The sequence below is a fragment of the Mangifera indica genome, chromosome 6 (genome assembly GCF_011075055.1).
Source record: "Mangifera indica cultivar Alphonso chromosome 6, CATAS_Mindica_2.1, whole genome shotgun sequence".
Taxonomy (NCBI): Eukaryota; Viridiplantae; Streptophyta; class Magnoliopsida; order Sapindales; family Anacardiaceae; genus Mangifera; species Mangifera indica.
The window spans coordinates 16,261,107-16,278,183 of NC_058142.1; positions in this window are offsets into that span (position 1 = coordinate 16,261,107).

The window sequence follows — 17,077 nt, forward strand, 5'->3', positions numbered from 1 at the left end:
CAAAGATATTATTAATATAACTGTGGAAGTTATCTTCCAAGTAACATACCAACCACCATAATCATGTTAATATTTATTACTGTTTTCATTATTGCTTGCATAAGATTCTTCCTTACAAACCAACTACCACAACTCTTTGCATCACCACCTCATCTAATAAATATATAAGAAGATCCTTCTACAAAATTACGTATAAAAAAATGGAATGATATAATAGGAGATTAATGAAATAAATCGATTCACTTAATATTACTATCCAAACCAATAAGAGGCATGTTATTGTAAAAAACTTGCAATACCAAAATATATATTTAATGTATTATTCAATCATATGGTATTATAAAAGTTTGTATGAATAAACCAATAAAAAATATTTGTACATATGATTTTACTATGTGTAATTTATAATCATTTGATGTGTAACGTAATACTATATAATTAGATTATTATAAATTAAAAAATAAAATATTACCTAATCATATGATGATATATTATTTATGTATCTAAATTGTATATAAAAATATATGCAATCATAACATTACTCTTATGAAAATTAATATATATTTCAAAGATTATAAATTACTTATTATCTTCACAAGATACAAAATTAATAATTGTATAATATTAAAATGTTAAAAAAATTTTAGGAGATTTGCACCAAATATAGTTTTTAATTAAAATCAATTTATAAGATATTATAATCAAATTATACTTCAAACACCCTATCATGGCTGTTAGTGTAGCATAATATAAATTATGCATAATATGATATAATATAATATAAGTAAAAAACAATACATATTTTAAGATAAATAAAAATTAATTATGATATAATATTTTATAATATGATATATATTGATAATTTTATTAATATAGATCTATACATCTTTTAAAAAAATAATGATGTAACAAATTATATATAAAAATTTCATAAATTAAAAATATTGTGATATTTTTTAAGATAGTATTGTAGACCTGGCCACGGTTCATGAACCGTTGGTTTCGGTTTGAAACTGTTGGTTCACGGTTCGAAAACATAAGGACCCTAAACCGAAACCGTAATAGGACGGTTCGTCCACGGTTCAGAACCGACGGTTCCAGTTCATGGCCTTGGTTCGAAATCGATGGTTTCAGTTCGAAACCAATATTGAACCATCAATTCTAATGCATGATCTTTATTTAATTTTTAAATTATTAATTACAATAATTGAAAATTAAAAGAAAGACTTGGATTTAATTTTTCAATTAAGCTTCCTATGTATTTTCTTAGGGTTTAGAAGAATTAAAGCCTACGTAGTTCTTTTACCTTTGCATATCTAATAACTGGCAGTACCCTCTTACCTTATCATTTACCTCTATTATCTTGAGTATTATTTCTCGTCATCGAACTATCTGTAGTTAAATCAAGTGATTCTTTATTGAAGTCCACTTTTATTTCTTGTTAGCGTAATTCAACTCTTGTCCAATTGTCCACGCATACTTGGGTTTCAATAGATTCAGGAGCCAAACTTGATCGTCTCTCATCCAATATATTACCCCTTTGACTAAAAGTTTGTTCTACTGCGACAGTGGATACTGCTGCGGCTAGAACTTGTTTAGCAATAACTGCTAATGTTGGAAAAGTTTATGCATGTCGACTCCACCATTCTAAAACTGGAAAGTCTTTACCTATATTGCTGTCACCAAACTCAAAAATAGTAGTTAAATAAATATCAAACTCCGAGGTGGAGCCTAATGTTCCTCTTGGTCTTTTCCCCCTTTGCACCATAATACAATCACCATAACTCATATTTTGGGTTGATGATGGGGCAATAGATGGTAGAGAGGAAGAAGAACCACCATAAATTAATGAATATTCAGCATAAATTTCTTTAATTAAATTCATAATATTAGTTATAGTTAATGGAATATTAACTTCATCTAATTGCAAACATTCATAATATAATGTCAAATAATCTGTGACACCATCTAATTTAAATCTAGGATAAAAAAAACATGCAACAAGAAAAAGTTCTGGAATTGTTTTATAATAACTTAACCATTTTGTTTTCATTAAAAAAATAGCTTATTGTAGAATAATATCTTGTTCGGCTTCTTGTAAAGCCCCAATAATATTAACAGTTTCATTTAAAAATAAATGAGAAGTGGGATAATAAACCCCACTTAATGTATATGTTGCATTATTAAAATTTCTTAATACATTTAAAACTTTTTTACAAATATCCCAATGTTGGGGGTATAATGTAACTTGTGGCACATGTTGTGAAATAAATGAGCATAATAAATCCCTATAATCAAAAGACTCGTTGAGTAATTCATATGTTGAATTCCAACGAGTCGGCACGTCTTTAGGAAATCTTTTTGGTCTTTTATTATGTTGTTTACAAAATTTACCCCATTCTTTCATAGTTTGGAGATGTGTCCATAAAAATGAAATTACTGTTTTTATTGGACTAATAAAATTATTAAGACAATGTAAACCATCTTGTACACATAAATTTAATACATGACATGCACATCTACTATGAAAAAATCTACCACCTAAATTAGGTTTACAAATATTAATTAAATCATTTATTGAGACAGTATTTGACTGTGTATTATCAAATGAAATTGAAAAAATTTTATAATGTAATTTATATTCTTCTAATATTCCTTTAATTATTCTATAAATATTATCAGTCATATGTCATTCATCAAACACCCTAAATGATATAATTCTTTTTTGTAATAGAAAATTGTCATCTATCTAATGACAAGTTATACCCATATAAGAGTGAACTTGCCAATGGTCACTCCAAATATCACTACATAGAGATACACGCCCACTAAAATTTGTAAAAAATTGAATTAATTTTTTTTTGTTTTTTATATAAACTAAATAATGTTCTTTTTAATGTATTTCTTAGAATAATTTTATGTGCAGGATTTAATGCAGTTTTACAATAATTATTAAAACCTAAATTTTCACCAAAACTAAATGTTAAATGATCTATTGCTATCATTTTTGCAAATTCTTCTTTACTTTTATTATCACTATACATAAATAAAGATTTGTGTGTAGAACTATACCCAGTTATTTGTGTTTGGCCTCGGCTTTGCCCCATTTTTTCTAGCTGCTTTGATTCTAAGTGCCTTTTGAATGTCCCGTATCCACCTCCTTGTTTGAATTTATAAATTTGCCTACAATAATTGCAAGCAACATCGAAATTACCATCTTTCTTTTGTATTTTCTTAACATGAATCTTGAAAATATCGGATGTAAGAATTTTTTGAGAGTGTTGTTCCATCTCCATTTGTTGTTGATGTTGTTGTTATTGCTCCACCTCTTCATATTGGCTTTCACTTTCTTGTGTTGAAAAATCATATATAAGTTGATTTTCATTCACATTTGATATATGTGAATATTGACCAAATCTCCTATTACCGGAAGAATTTCCACTACTTGCCATTTTTTGATAATAAATAAAAAAAATTATATAAATAAATTATATGATTAATTATAAAAGATAATAAATAAATAATAAATAAAATTAATTATAGAAATAAATTCTATAATTAATTATGAATTGTATAATAAAAATTGAAATTGAAATTAATAAAAAATTAAGAAAGAATTTAATTAAATTTAAGAGAATTTGATTGAATTGAAAGATTGAGAGAGTATTAAGAGTTGAAAAAATGAGAATGAGAGTTTGAAGGATTGTATGAGAGAGTGGAGAGATTGAAATTTGAGAGAATGAAATTTGAAGGGGTATATATAAGAAAAAACTTTTTTGAAAAAAATTTAAAATAGGGGGGGTGAATTGAGATTTTAAAAATTGCAAGGGGCCAATGGTCCCCTGCAATTTCTCCTTCAGCAGCAAGCCAACGGTTTCCTTCGCAAGGAACCGTTGGCTGTTTAAATAAAATTAAAAGAAATTCAAAAAAAATTCAAATTTTTTTCGATTCAGCACAATAAACCACCGGTTTACATGTCGGTTCATAAACCGGGTGTGAACCGGCGGTTTCACTGTTCTAATTTATGTAAACCGGAACCGAACCACAGAACCCCGGTTTTGGTTCTGGTTCAGTCCAGTTCCAGGTTTGCCGGTTCCGGTTTCGGTTTTAGCTAGGCTGGTTTCGGTCCAATTCATGGGCCAAACCGGCCCGTGGCCAGGTCTATAGTACTGTGATAATTAAATTTTTTATTAATATTAAAAAGATGCATGCTACGATATTTTATAATACATTATTTAAAAAATTATATTTTCTATACATAGTATGCGATTTGATTACTAAACACTGTCCTAAAGTCTCTTAAATTAGTATAGTTTATTTTCGCACATAGTCCGCAAGAAAATTAATAATATAATTAGAGGTAAGATTTGTTAGCGAAACATTAATAATATTAAGAGACTAAAACCTCTCTTGGCGGCCGCCATAATTAAATAAGCAAAATTAATTGAGGTGGTGTCAAATCATTTGATCCCAACAATCAACCTAATATTACTGTATTTAGGTGCATAATCACATCTTAATAAAGCACATGTACAAGCTTTAAGGTGTATGGAATTCGAAGGACCCATTTTTGCATGCTTGTTTTTTTATTTTAGTAGAAAGAAGAAGAAGCACTTTATAATAAAAATGGCTTCCATTCAAACATCATTTAGCCACCCACTTTAAAAAGCTTCCCCACCCAAAGTTGTTTTTGTATAAAAGTGATTATGTTTCATCTATTCGTTACAAGTTTATATTGATTACTTAGAGGAATCGAAACAAGAGTTGGGATGTTAAAGATCCATTATAATTTGAAGGGTACAATACATCATCCCTCCAGAGATTTCATCTAATAAAATTTTCTTATTTGGGTATGATATGATATGATATAATATAGATAAAAAATAATACTTATTTTAAACTGCATGAAAATTTTATATAATATATACAGTAAATGCATCATATAATATAATACGTATAAGTAATTTTACTAATACATTTTTTTGAGAAGTGATAATGTAATAAGAGTATATAAGAGAAATTTTATAACTTTAAAAGTATTTATGATGTTTTTCAAGATGATGATATGGTAATATGAAATTTTTATTATTTAATTTAAAAAGGCATATCCTACACTACGATAAACAATATTAAAATCAGATTTTTAAGATACAATATAATATATAATTCGACTATTATAATATGAAATTATAATTTAACCATTTTGTTATGTGTTTCATTAAATGGTTTTTTTTCTTTTAATTTTTGTGACATTTAGTATCTTTTATTAATTGCAATATAATATGTTTATTTAACCTAGTATTTTCATACTCAAACTCAATAAATATTATCTGTTTTGACCCAAAATTTTTATACTTTGTTAAGATAGCGGGATGACCCAAAACATATAAACTAAATCTTGACGATATATGAGGGGGAACTTAGTAGTTAAGAAAACCTTAGGGGGTATATTGAATTAAACCTATCAACAAAAAAGAACCCAACCTAAAAGCAAAAGTGGTTTTGGAAGCACTTCTTTTTTTTTTTTGGTTGCTTTTTAATATTTTTCCTACTTTGAATCATCACAGGATCTTCCAAGTGATTGGCATATAAAACCACCCTTCGAAGATAGAAAAGGGAAAATGAAGAGAAGTGGCTTGGCTAGCTAGTGGCCATTATTACTAGAAATTATTTAATTTGAATGTAAAGCTAGCATATAGGAATTTCTTAAGTGGAAACTTCTCATAAATTTTTAAATGTGGAAGATGAAGATGAAGATGAAGATGAAGGTGCTATCTTACTAGATCAATATTTGATTCTCATATGGTTAGTATTATTGGCCCAATAATGTTATAAATATGTATACCTTTTCTTGTTTGTTGAAGTGTGGAGTCTCATCACGTATGAAGACCATCTTGGTAAAGTTGGTCAGGGTCAAGTGGGATAGTATATTTAATTATATTGTTCTAACTTTCTAAATAAATATATTATCATATCTCTTGTATTTAATAACCCTAAAATTAATAAAAAAATCAAGGTGTGACCAAAAACGTCTTTGATTTCGAGTTTCTTTTCACTTGGATTCATTTTCTAACATTGTTCTGTATATTTTTTCATATAATTGTGTAACTAGAAGAATTTTTTTAATGAATTTTTGAACCTTTAGAGAAGATGATTAAATGAAAATGATTGGTAGGGTTGGACTTGATTTGAATTGAATATGAATAAATCCCAATTCAAATCTAAAAAAACTAGCTTGAGATTGATTCAAAGCCAATGAGTTAAGACTCAAACTTAATTTAAAATAACTTAATTATAGATTCAATCCAAGTCATTTTGAATTCAAATATTTTAATCAATTTAAACTCAAATCCTTACATGAATTTTACTCATTTGATCTAAGTTGCGATTCAAGTTTAAACAACTTAGATTAAAACCCTACAAAAGGTAGAGCTAATATAAACTTCATTCATTCTTGAGAAAAGTATAGCACTATCAAGCTTATCGAGGTCAAAAATAGAAAAGAATTTTAAACACATTATTAAAGCAAAAGAAAAAAATTAATTAATTAAAGGTGCACAGAATTTGGACAGGTATAATAATATAGCTTATGTGTGAGCATGTGCTCACATTTGAAAGCTTTTGTAAGCAAAATGAATTGCATAAGTTGTCTTGACTCTTGACACAAGACAGATTTGCTGAAGTTTCTGAGCACATTCATATCTTTCTTCTCTTTTTAATTTTATTCTTAGAAGTGGAATTCCAATAATTTAATAGTGAAATCAATTGCCTGCATCATGTATGTCACCATCCCAACTATATCCTATATAAATTATTGATAATATTTCGAACATAAACAACTATTCAAACACAGCTATAATATTAATGTATCATCATATAATAAATTAATTATAAATTATTAATAAAATAACACTTAATATATATTTCCCATAACTTTTATGATTGAAAGATATAACCAACTATATCTTTGCTTCTTCTTCTTTTGAAAGATTGAAAGTTGTAATTCAACTTTGAGATTCCTTCTCAACTTAACTAATAAAGATTTTTTATACTATGACTTATACCACAATCTATAACTTTTATCAATTGTGAGTTTTGAAAATGATTGGTTATATCTCAACATTTTATCAAAATATCAAAGACGTTATTATATATTAAAAGTGAAGTTTTCATATAATTACCAAAGAAAATGGAAAAAAAATATAGCTTAAAATTACAAGAAACATCTGGGGTTCAAACAATTTTTCTGAATATTTTATATTGTTAGTCACGATCTTTTAGTTCTTGTTAACTATAGATTAAGGTACTGCAATTCATGATCTTTACTTTGTTAGAAATTTTTTGATATAGGGTAATATTAATTATATTTTTATTTTAATAAAACCGGATAATTGAATAGTCTAATAATAGTTTATAAATAAGTATAAGTGATCAATGAAGATGAATCTAATACACTTAAAGGTCATGACTTGGGTGAACAATATAAGTATAGGTTTTGAGGTTTATTGGATATTGATGGGATATAAATATTAATTAGGTCTTTATTCCAAAACCTAATATAGTAGAATTATAATATAGTTTGTCCTATTTAAAAGTTGTCATTTAAGATGGTTTTTAGAGTAAAAGACTAAGTCATGTCGAGAGATAGTCTCGACAGCTTCACGAATTCAAACTATATAACGATCCAAGTATTCTTAAAACCTTAAAGTTTAATTTAGTATTTTATAATTTATACGTAAATCCTAGAATTAGGTTTGATTGATTTATTTTATTCAGTTTACGCAAAATAAATCTTACATACTTAGTTTACTTTGGGATAAGTAGTTCATCCACATTCTTTAATAGATTTTCAAGAAAAATTAAAAGATTGTTAATCTGCATTTGATTTGAATTGATTTGATTCAATTTTATAAATTCAATATAAGCTCAAATCATCTTAAAATTTTGCTCGATTAAGATAAGATAGAATCTACCTTTGGGTGGAATCTACCCCTAGATGGAAGCTAAAGGGTGAAGGAAGGTGGCTTTGAGAATCAATATATTTGTCTGCATTAAATTTGCTTTTCCTATTTTTTCCATTTTTTTTCCCCCTGTCCCTTTTGGGAGAATTTAAAAGGTAAAGACCATGTTAGACGTATAGTTTGGAGGCATGGTGATGGTGGGGTGAACCTTCCGTCTCTATTAAATTTTGGTCAATTTAACCATGATAATCGTTGGAAGATATGCCCATTAATTCAAATTTATTATGGGGACCAAATTAATTTGATCTTTGAACAACTTTTATATATATATATATTTTGCTCAGATGACATTTTCCCACTTTTAAATTAAAAAAATTGACACTTTCCCACGTTTCATGCAATGTTAGTGAAATTTATTAATTTTTAAGATAGACATATTAAAGAGACAATAATACCCTTTTATTACTTTCAATGTTTACTATAGGTAAAAAACATTCTAGCCACAAAATTTTATTAAAATTTTTCATCTTTAGTTTATATTAATTTTAGGATTAATAAATATTAAAAAATAAATTTAAAAAAGCTAAACAATTATTAATTTTAGGATAATGCAATTCCAATTAACTTGCACCATATTGATGCTAGCCTAACTATTCTTAGTGACATTTCTCAAAGATGATTATTTATGTGTATTTAAGAGATGTAAATAGTATTAATCTTATAAACTCAAAAATTTATATATATATATATATATATATATATATATATATATATATATATATATATATATAAACGGATAAAAATATTATTTGAAAGTATATTTTTAAAATTTGAAGATAAAATCATTTGGAAAACAATGCATGTGTATATTAATTTGATTATATCATAACATATATATTTTTATTCTAAAATTCAATAATTAATTATGGGAAGAAAACTATATTCGATTTTCAAAAATTTATTTATTTATAAACTTATAGACCCATTTATTATGGGAATAAGACTAAGTTTGATCGTTTGAAAAATAAATTTATATACCAAATTTTGATCTCTTCGCCTCACTAGACAAGTGGATTATTATTACATAAAACAATAATAAAAATATTAATAATTCAGAAAGTATTAATCTTTATTTTTATAAAAAAAATTAAAAATAAACATTTTTACATTAAGTAAATGTTTTCTAAAAGCATCTATAAAATATACGTAAGTATGAAAAATTATTCCTCGTCATTTAATTATTTTCTTATATATCTTTTATAATTTGATAATTTCCAATATGTTAATACAATATTCTCGAAAAGAGAATTATTATTTTTTTCATTTTAAATATAATATCGAATTATATCAAGGAAATAGGACCTTAAAATTATAACATATCCAATTTAATGCACTGGAAAAGGGTTAAATTGGTAATTAAATAAATCAATCACTAATGGACAAATTTGCCATCCTATTTTGTCAACTAAAACTAATGCAAAAAGATAGTTGGAGATGTATCAATTGACTCTAATTTATTTGTCAACTAAATATCAAAGGCATGCATTAGTTTCTTTTGTTTTTGTTTTGGTTTTAAGTGTTTTGACCTATCCAACCCATAAATAAATAAATAAGCATTTTAAATTAAGAACTACAGTGCTGCAGCCAAACTCATCCTTATCAGAATCCAGTAAGTTATGATCAACGATTAACTACAAGAATAATTATTAAATATGTTTTTTATCCATCAATCATTTATAAGTAAGGATAAGCCTTTTTATTAGAGAAAATTAAAAAAAACCTATACAATGCAATACATCTCTCTAGTGTACACAAGGGAAAGCTATCATTTACTACAAAACGGGGATCATATTGTACTTATTTTGTTTGATTTCTCTTATAATAAAAATAAATCTTGATAACCATTGCATCCTGTAAATATGAAAGACAAATGCAAAGATATGAAGCTATAAGAAGACAAAGAAAAGAGGAGATGGAGTGAGTTTATCAATGCACTAGAGATATTATGCATAAGAACGATCGCAGTATAGGATAGAAAACTTTCATAGAAATCTAGCTAAACTCCTTAGTCTCTTTTGCCTAAAATCAAGTTGTTTCAAGACACATTTTATTGTATTGGAAAGCAAATCAAAATCATTGGATAGGAATCAGAATTATTGGAAAGCAAATCAATCCTTGATACACACTAATCTTGCTATTCCATACTTAGATAGAACTTATTTTTGTATAGTTTTTATTTGATTGATTTTATTTCCTTAGATAGGTTTATTTTATAGTATAAAATCATGCTTTGTAATTTGCAAAAGATATATCAATATACAATTTCTTTCTTCACTTATTCTCGAGCTCTCTGATCAATCCTTAATTGAATCATCTCTGCTTACTCATAATTTTGGCATGGTATCAGAGCAGGTTTGAAAACCAAGCACTCTTCCTATCATTCCTCCTTCCTGGAGCAGTCTCTTTGTTGTTGTATTGCATTCCTCCTTCTTCTTTTTGCCTAAAATTCCATTCTAGCATCATTTCATTCGCTTTCTAGGAAAATTACCTGTTGAACTCTACATTTTTTATTTTTTACTGCTGCAGATTATTGCTTGCAAACTGACTGCTTTCATACTCTCTTTCTTTGAAACTGTTGAAGATTTTTGTTGGCACATGCAGGAAGAGCAATTGTCCCACAAGCCATTTGACTCCACACATTTAGCTTTTTTTTTTTCATTCTACAGCTTCTTCATAATCTGCAGAAAAGAAAAAAACATTGATTGGTTCTAATTTCTTCTATAGAACAAATGGTAGCACCTGGCAACACACAGAGCAGACCCGCATCACCCACACAAGATTCTAAAATGCTGCAAGGTTCTGAACTGAATCATGCATCCCAGCAAACGTTCCATGTCATTCCCACAAACAAAAATAAGCTAGAACCCGGAGATATCTTATCATTCCTCCTTCAGACGGACTAGAACTTGTGTTAATCAAATAAACACTAACTAGAGCTGAAAACTATGCTCAATGGGCAAGAGATTTCTGATGAACCTTAATTGCAAAAGACAAAATTGGGTTCATTGATGGCACTATTCTCATACCATCTGAACCTAATCTTATGCGTTTTTAGACTCGATGCAATACCTTGGCGAGAGTATGGATTAACAATAGTGTATCTATAGAAGTAGCTACTGGACTTCCACCCATAGAAGACGCTGGAGAACTATGGGCATATATCAAGGACATGTACGACACACTAGACCTTGCAAAAATATATACAATAAGACAAAACCTTGCTGGAATCAAACAAGGAAATCAATCAGTAACTCCATATTTCAATCAGCTCTCCACAACGTGGAATGAACTCGATGTTGTCGAGGAATTGATTATAGCTCCACCAAAAACGCTACGACAAATTCAGTGTGCAAAGGATCGAGAGAGGTTGACACGATTTTTGATAGGATTGAATGAAGGTTTTGTGGCATTCATAACCTAAGTACTTATTAACGTCGAACCACCTTCGCTCCAGCGAGTCTTTCAACTTGCCATCCAAGATGAAAGTCAGTGAAGTATAGGACAAGAAGAGACTGGTACAGCAGCATCATTCAATGTATCAAAATAGAGGAAGCATGGTGACGGTGGCTCAAATGACCTAGGGTGTGCAAATTTTTTCCCCTTATATGAAAAGGTAAACAACTCAGATACATTTAAGGAATTTGTTGATCAAAACATTCTCACCAATCACAAAATGCGTCTTAAACAAAAAGGCAAGTTATACTGTGATCACTGAAAGCAACATAATCATACTATTGACACATGTTAGAAATTACACGGTCGCCCTGGGTTTAATAAATTCAACCTAGAAGGATCCACAGCAAACCAAGTAACTTCAGCTCCGGATAATCCAAGCAATCTCACCTCTGATCAATACAACCAGCTGGTTCAATTGTTATGCCAATTTTCAAAGGGCAACGATGCTTTCGCCTCATATGCAGGTACTACCTTATGCTTTAATGCCTTTATTTCTGTAAATGTTTGGATTATAAATTCAAGGGCTAGTGACCACATTATATGCTCCCCTAACCTTTACACCAATAAAAAACATTTATCATCACCTATAACTGTCAAATCACCGAATAGGACCACAGTTCATGCCACACAAATAGGAGATGTTCAATTAGGTAGCCTCATACTCAAGAATACCTTGTGCATTCTTACATTCCATTTTAACCTTATCTCTGTATCCAAAATTTGTGTAGACAATAATTGTACCCTGACATTTCTCCCTACTTTGTGTACTTTTCAAGACCATTTGACTGGGAATCTGATGGACTTGGGTAAACTACAACATGGGTTATATTACTAGACACCAATTCCTACAAATTTAGTGTTATCCAATAAAGATTGTATTACTTTTCTAGCTTCATTTTGTAATACAAATCAAATAAATAAAACCTCATTTATTTCTCACCAAAGATTGGGTCACAGTAATACTATTCCATATCCTACTTGTCTCATCTGTCCCCTTGCAAAACAGTCTCACACCAAATTCTCGTATAGTACATCCACTACCACCAAAATATTTGATTTAATACACATAGATGTTTAGGGTCCTTATAACACACCTAACTATGATGGTTCCAGATATTTTCTTACCATAGTAGATGATTTTTCTCAGGCTACATGGCTTTATCTCATGAACTCTAAAGCCCAAACACACTCTTACCTTTTAAAATTTGTGACTATGGTTCAAACACAATTCCAAACCAAAATTCGACACATTCGTACAGATAATGCTCGAGACTTCTTTAATCACCTCACCACATCCTTCCTAGACTCCCATGGTATACTTCATAAAAGTTCTTATTCTTACATACCTCAACAAAATCGTATTGTAGAATGAAAACACAAACATCTTTTAGAAGTAGCTCGTGCCTTGAAACACCAAGCTCATATTCTTTCCTATTTTTGGGGCGATTGTGTGGTCACGACAACCTATCTGATAAATAGTATGCCCACAAAAGTCTTAGGTGGTAAAACACCTTTTGAACTTTTGTTTGGCAAATCACCAACCATTCAACATTTAAGGGTATTTGGGTGTCTTTGCTATGCCACCAAACTACAACATTCAGATAAATTTGATACTAGAGCAACACATTGTGTCTTTATGGGTTACCTTATGTTACAAAAGGGGTATCGTTTGTATGATATTAAAGGAGACAAATTTTTCATTAGTAGAGATGTCATATTTCATGAAGACATTTTTCCTTTTACTAATATGGCTTCAGATACAGTTCTATCTTCTCAGCCTTTAGTCATGGTAGATGACACTTCTCTTGGTTCCTCAAAATATGCTATTATCCTAACTACAGATATGTTCCTTGATTCTTTTTTCACTAAACCTGCCTCTATAGTGGAATCTGATCTGCCTTTAACAGTTCCTACTTCTAAACCCATAATAATTGTTCCAACTACAGCACCTTTAGTTAGGCAATCCACTCGAACAATCAAACCACCAATTTGGAGTATAGATTATGTTAGCATGGCCTTCTCTTAGTCTGTAAAACCACACTCTATTTCTCAATTTTTCATTTATGACAAACTCTGTTCTGCACACAAAGTTTATATTAGCCATATTTCTAAGCACCGTGAGCCTGAGACATACTCTGAGGCCATTCAGTCTCCTCATTGGTGATAAGTTAGGTTGATGAGCTCCAAGCCTTGTCCCTTAATCAAACTTAGGAACTTGCTCCACAACCATCACACAGATAACCTATAGGATGCAAATGGGTTTTTAAAATCAAGTACCGTGCAGATGGATCAATCGAGTGCTACAAAGCTTGATTAGTAGCTAAAGGATTCACCTAGTGGGAAAGACTCGATTATCAAGAGACGTTCTCTCTTGTTGCCAAACATGTCACAGTTCGCACACTTCTAGCTATTGCTGCCTCTTATGATTAGACTTTACACTAGATGGATGTCCATAATGCATTCCTTCATGGTGATCTGGATGAAGAAATTTACATAGAAGTTCCACCTAGCATTCGCAGACAATGGGAGATATTGGAATGTCACCTACGAAAATCCCTGTATGGCTTGAAACAGGCTTCTCGACAATGGAATGCTAAAATCATAGAAACATTGATCTCTCTGGGTTTTTGCCAATCAAAACATGATTATGCCTTTTTCACAAAAAAGCAAGGAAAATCATTTGTATGCCTTATTGTCTATGTAGACGATATCCTTATTACTGGGAATGATATCACGGCCATCGAATCCTTAAAGCATCACCTGAACAAAGCATTCAGAATTAAAGATCTAGGGCCATCGAAATATTTCTTAGGAATTGAGATTACAAGATCACCAAAGGCTATCTCTCTGAGTCAAAAGAAATATGTCTTGGAACTCATATCAGACGTAGGGCTTTCAACATGCAAACCAAGTATAACCCCAGTAGAGTAGAATACCAAACTTATTAGTAGAGAGCATGACCAACAACTTTTAGAAGAGGGTCCATTATTATAAGATCATTCTCAATACCAATGTCTAGTCGGGCGTCTTATTTATCTCACTATGACTCATCCAGACATACGTTATGCTATTCAGATACTTAGTCAATTTATGCATGCGCCAAAGCAATCCCACATGGATGCTGCTCTCAAGGTTATCAAATATCTTAAAGGATGTCTAGGCCTAGGACTATTACTTCCACGAAAGAAACACTTAAAGTGACAGCTTACTGTGATTTTGATTGGGGGACATATCCTATGACTAAGAGATCACTCACAGGTTTTTGTCTAAAATTGGGAGATTCACTCATCTCATAGAAGACAAAAAAACAATCCACTGTATCTCTTTCTTCAACATAAGCAGAATACAGGGCTATGGCAAAAACCACATACGAGATTATGTAGGTTCGTGGTCTACTAAAGGATCTTAGAATCAAAGCCATTGAACCGATAAGTTTGTTTTGTGATAATAAGGCAACAAATGATATCTCAGCAAATCCAGTTTTCCATGAAAAAAACAAGCACATTGAAATTGACTGCCACTTTGTCAAAGACAAAATTCAAGAGGAATCATAAAGCCATACCATATCCGGACAACAGAACAACCAGTAGATATTTTCACCAAGCTGTTAAGTTCCAAACAACACTTTTATCTCTTGAACAAGCTTCGGGTTTATGATATTTATATACCACAAGCTTGAGGGGGAGTATTGGAAAGCAAATCAAAATCATTGGATAGGAATCAGAATTATTGGAAAGCAAATCAATCCTTGATACACACTAATCGTGCTATTTCATACCTAGATAGAACTTATTTTTGTATAGTCTTTATTTGATTGATTTTATTTCCTTAGATAGGTTTATTTTACAATATAAAATTATGCTTTGTAATTTGTAAAAGATATATCAATATACAATTTCTTTCTTCACTTATTTTTGAGCTCTCTGATCAATCCTTGATTGAATCATCTCTGCTCACTCATAATTTTGGCATATTGTATTTATAATACATTATAGATATAAGTTTCTAATCATCAGATTAAACTATATTAAAAATTTTATGTGTCATATTTTCTTTATGTTGAATATATCTCTCACCATATGAATAATAAAATTATTAAGCGATCCTTTACTATCATAACAGTAGTATATTTTATGTAAAATTTTAAATTATATATATCAATTAATGATAAAAAAAATTTATAAGTAGTTTAATATTAGAAGAAAAATCTTAAACTTTCAATGACCACAAACGTCCATTACTCATTAATCTATGGAATACAAATCTTCCTAGATTGTTCATAGAAGATTGCATAAACTGACGCTAGATAACCAAACATCTGAAGAATCCCACACCAATTTGGGATTGTCCAATCCTGCCATAAACAGTTGGCCAATTACAATAGCTAAAGCGCATCAGCCAATCTCTAATAGAATTGCAAAACCAAAATCAACTATGGGTGATCTTTCTAGCACCCTTAATGCCCCAACAATCTCTCGTCATCAAAAGAACTTGTCCCCCTCAGAAGGAAGCGACCAAAAAAGCATTTATTTCCTATTTAGCTACCACTGGCTCTCGTTGATGCCAACAAAATGCCTCCAAATAAGTCTGCTCAAATCCTCCCTAGTGTACATCATGCTCAGGCTCACTGTCTTCCATCAAAGACTCTTGCAACAGAGCAAACAATAAAATAATCACGATGTAGAACATTAAATCTTGCATGTTGTATAGCGTATTATACAATATTAATATCCTGTTAATTAAGTTGACAAGTAACAAAAGGGTAAAATGGTAAATTTATAAAAAGGAAAAACTCCATGCCAGCCACTCATGCCACTGTTTGTATGGTAAGTCGGTCTAGTTATACGACTTTAAAAACACAAGTCAAATTCATTGTAAATTTTAAAGAACACCGCAAATCAAAGCATTTATATCATAAATATTAATATATATGCAACTTTAACAACCATCAATCATCTGTATTATTTATGATGTTTATTCATTGTTTTCCTAGACGTTGCACTGGATTTGGCGGAGAGGCACCCACAGTTAGCTTTTGCACATGATAAAAATGGAGAGACAGCATTGCATCACTTGGCACGAATACATGTATTGACGCGTAGGGTCGATTCAAGCCTAATTAGACTTTGCAAAAGAACAGCCTTCTTCCTGTGTTAGTTTCTCTAATCATTAACATTTTGACGATGTCTTGATTAGTTTGTTTTGTTTTCTTTGAACATAAAGAAAAGAGGTGTTTTCATGTTTTTTTAAAGCAGATAATGAAATAAAAAGAAATGTGATAAAGACGTGTCACTCTGTAAAGAATGCAGTTCCAAAGTGAAGGTACTTAGTAACTTTGGAAAGAACTCACTTTTTTATTTAACAAACTTAGGCATAAATAGCCTTTTACAATCTTATCAAAATGAGAAAAACTTGCTCACGTTTTCAACTACTCAACGTGATAAGTGCAACAATGAGAACATAGATAATAAATATCCTAATGATTAGGACTTATTCAAACAGAAAGTCTTAACTAAATTCCTAAACTTTCTCTTCATTCCCTCCCTTAAACTAGTTATCAACTAGTTTAATTCAGGAACTTGACAAACTCCCAATTGACT